The 4409-nt window shown below is 40.6% G+C and overlaps 1 protein-coding gene across 4 annotated transcripts in view; it reads left to right on the forward strand.

Annotated features, from left to right (window-relative positions):
* Positions 1–2546: 2546 nt before the first annotated feature.
* The window catches only part of LOC112684807 (protein unc-13 homolog B), a 160468-nt gene continuing 158605 nt past the window's right edge, over positions 2547–4409 (forward strand). For 3 of the 4 annotated variants that reach the window (XM_025556487.1, XM_025556486.1, XM_025556490.1), the window contains exon 1: positions 2547–3177. The gene's annotated coding sequence lies outside the window, so the exon portion shown is untranslated. The remainder of the gene's footprint in view (positions 3178–4409) is intronic. The other variant, XM_025556489.1, reaches the window with a different exon arrangement.

The raw sequence follows: 4409 nt of genomic DNA on the forward strand, positions 1-4409 counted from the left end.
TAATATTGTATTATAAATAAATTAATATTTTAAATACGGAAATGTAATATAAGCAAAATAATTATTTGGTCTTAATAACGATGAAAAATAAATATTGAGTATAATTGTCATTATACATTTGTATTGAAATATTTTTTATTTATTTTTTTTTAATTGAATTGGAGAACATAACTAACAACGTTCTAATATTCATTCATAAATATTATACATTTTCATAAGCTAGGGGTGGTATTATTTTTATCAACGATGATTATTATAGTATTTAAAATGAGTTGTTTGAAGTATCAAATTATGATTACTAAAAACCAAAAGGTAAAATTGACTCAGAGTGTAGTTTCAGTTTTTTATTTCACTAATCAATATAAAAGTTTTTATTATTTTAATTTTAAAATTTTATGCGGTTGTAACTTAAAAATTATTTTACTTTTTTTGATAATTTCTTTGATTATTTTATTTTTTTAGAAGTAAATACTAAACTGATTTCTGTCCAAATCATTAATTATAAATATAATAGTCAGTAATAATACGTTTAAGGAATATAATAATGAACCATGGTAGGTGTAATAATATACTATCCAGCGCACAATGCACATAATTATAATTTTTAAAAAGATTTTTAAAAAGTGTTGATACCATTATTTATTATATTATATATTATTGTATATTCAATAAAATTTTTATTTCTGAATTTTACTTAATAATATTAATTCTTTAGTTGCAGCTCATAAATAATTTTAAAGACCTCAATTAATGAAAATAATTATTAAGGTTGTGATTTAGACCTTTTAAATTAGTAGTTGAAATTATTTACGACAAAAGAATAATATCAATTGAAAAACAAACGTATTACGAGTAGAATAGATATAGTAACCAGCTTTTTTTTTTTTAAGCGGGCTTAATGGGTTATTGTTAGCTTACTATTTGCAGGCGTTTATGTAAAACAACAACAATAGTTTTGTCGTAATGAAATAGCCGAAAAAATGATAAAAATAGGTTGCAGGAAATAAATGGAAGAAACAATGATAAATTATATTAATAAAATAAATATAACATGATGTGAAGTCTGTCGGAAGGGTTATCGTTGATGGGACGTCGAAGTTGACGAGTGTAGGCGAAGGTTTATCGCCAAGAAACTATCGTTCTGAGGGGGGTAAGTATTCATATTCTCATTATATGTACATGCCATGATAACAGTATATACTTATACATTATATACATATTATATGCACGTTATTTGTATATATTATAAATAGCGGATGGTTTTTCAAGGTATTTTTTTATACAATGCGTTTATTCAGATTCTGTTTTGAGAAATATGAGTAGCGAAGGGTACTCCCCTCGATTACGGGATACTACTGTGTTCATAAAAATTCTTATAATATTTTAAGTCAGTGCATTCTATATAGTTAATAGACACAGAGCTCGTGGTCGGATTTTTATATATCACAATTTTCTAATATGTGTTTTGCGTCAAAATATAAAATATGTATATACAACCGTATACAAGAGGATTGAAAACTTTAAGTTTAATTAACAAGTCGGTATAAAATTACATTTTTCACAATTTCAGTAGTATTTTGAGCAGTCAGAACACAAGAGAAGATTTAGGTATATGCGTGATGGGGTGAATATGTTAACAAAAAAAAAAAAATAAAAACCATTCCGTACACACATTAATTGGAATACGGTTAAGTTTTAAAAGTGTACCGAAGTGTAATGTACGCTGGTCGCACCAGATATATTTCTGTTGCACTCGTGGTGGAATCCATCGGATTATTGATAAATCGCGACGAAACGAAAAAAAAAAACCAAATTATCCTCCGTTTTCGTGGCATCAGTAACGATTTGCGTCATTATTATTATTATTATTAATGTCGTGTTAATGCGGCCACGGAAGTCGTTTAGATCGTTGTCGTGGCCACGTTGTGCGTGACGTATCCATTACACGATGTATACTTACCCTATGGTGAGGGGGGGGGGAGGGGCAGAGCCGGCGCACGGTGCACGCATGACGAGAGAGACACGGCGGCTTATCTGGTTCTTGTTATCACCGGCGTGGCCGTAATACGTGCGGCGCTGTGCACTGGAGCGTTGCGGTGGTCGGTCATCGCGGCCGGCGGGGCGTAGGGGAAAGTTCAGCTAAACGCGCACAGACGCGCGTGCGCGCGCGCGCTTGTACTATCGCGGTCGGGGTTTCCGAGGGATTTTTCGACGTGGACGGGGACGGTGTGTCGTTGTCTGTGCGTGTACACCGCACGTTATCACCGCTACATGCGGACGAACGGTTTTGGGTCGTGCGCGTATCATACACAATGTGCATTATGCGTACACGTACGTTATTACTGTACGCGGACGGTATACTCTTACACGCGCACACGTCCGCACGAGCGCGCCCGCGCCCTTTTCCTTACCCTTAGCCGCGGCGGGGGCAGCACGATAGGGCGCGAGTCAGCTGATCGACGTGCGCGCGCGGCCGTACACGCCGAACACCGTTCGTGTACGACTCGAACCGTACTACCAACTTTGCGGCGCGGCGGCCGATAAACTTTTTTTCATGCCCGTCAGTGGCGATGCCGCAGCCGTTCGGAGCTTTATTATCGCCGCCGCCGCCGCCGCCGTTACGGCGCATCCGTATCGCTGATTCCGCCGTCGCGTGTCGCCGACCGCGTTCGTCGCCCAATAGCAGCAGCACCGACAACAACAACAACAACAACAACAACGCGGCGTCCGCCTCTGCCGACCCTTATCGCTACCGCTGGCTCCGGTGCGCTCGCAGTGGTCACTCGCACCGCCAAGCGCACGTTCGCCCCGCACGGCCGTCGCCGTTGCCGCCGTTGTCTTCGTCGTCGTCGTCGTCGTCGTCGTCACCGTCGTCGTCGTCGCCGCCACCGCCGCCACCGCGCCACCGCCGCCACTACCGTCGCAGTCACCGTTTTTCTTTTAATCGAACGGTGGCCGCACCTCGCTACGATCGCAAAGCTATTATCACTGTATTGCCGTCGCTAATATCAAAGTCCTCGTAGGAACACGAGTTTCCTATCACTTACGTCCCCCTTCCCACCACAGCAGCCACTACAGCCGTCACCACCGTCATCGCTGCTGCCGCCGTCGCCGTTGTCATAATCGCTATCGTCTTACAAATACTGGTACTACAATTTTTACTGGTCTCGCTTCGCCGTAAGTACATGCGTGTTGTTTACCCTACCCGGTCGAATGGGGGGGAAAAAAAAACGAAAAAAAATCCTTTTGGATTTAAGAATAAAATATTGAAATCAAAAATGGTTTTATTTGCATCCTTTGGTGCGGCATACAGCCACGGTTAATACTTCATTGTTATCACGGCACGGTTTTGTTCATCCACCGTTATATCACCCCATGGCCGCGCCGCCGACGGAGGATTCGTCTGCAAAACTAATTAGGCCGGTTGCCAATTTCTTTCACAATAGAACTAGGCCACCGTTGCCGTGATCCGTACAATAGTCTCGTCGGACCTTTTCGATAAAAACTCTCCCGAATAGAAAAACCATTCTATTGCCAATACTCCGTTTATAGGTCCTGCACGTCATAAAATCGTATTTATTCCGTCAGTAATAACTTTTATAATTTCGAGTTTCGTTTGAAGAGACCGGAGTAAAACGCGTATTATCATAATTTTGTGTGTCGTTTACTGGCCAACGGAGCGACCGATAGCACGCGTCTATTCGGCACGCATAGAGTTTGAATTACGAACCCAACAGGGAATCCGTATCGTTAAAATTGCACGTTGTGCGTGCAACGTATCGTGGTGAGATGAAGTTGTGCTCGAATTCTTGTGATGATCAAGTCCCCTTTCGTCGCCGTATATTGCGAAACGAGAAAAACAAACCACCTAGTGTGGCGGCCGACTTCTTATAAAATTCTTACACCGAACTCTCGGACTTCTATTATATTACCGTTATTAATGCGGTTATTTACGACAATTCGACCTACACGAGTCTTGACAATCTCATTACGCGTCCCGTTGACTGAGCAAGGATCGCTGAGGTGTAGGAATGTGTGGGACGCGATATAGGAGTCTATATATGTATTGTAGATGCGGGTATGAGGGTGCGGGAAAAAATTGTTTTCAACTGAATTTACGAGAAAGAAAAATCGAGTTTGCACTCGCTGACTGGTGACGCCACCCTCGTACACATGACGTCACGCTGGTATTATATGAACTCGATTTTCTCTCTACCGAATAAAAATCCGTTTTTTCTTTCTTATGGCCATTAAAAACCGGCAATATTGATCAAGTGTCGTATCAAACTTAATTTATATACATTATACAACTTTATATTATATTACATACCGGAGCGACACCACTCGTAAACACACATACAAACACAAACACACACACACACACACATACACACACACACACACACACA

Source organism: Sipha flava, unplaced genomic scaffold, assembly GCF_003268045.1.
Source record: "Sipha flava isolate LNK unplaced genomic scaffold, YSA_version1 258_pilon_pilon, whole genome shotgun sequence".
NCBI classification, from domain to species: Eukaryota; Metazoa; Arthropoda; class Insecta; order Hemiptera; family Aphididae; genus Sipha; species Sipha flava.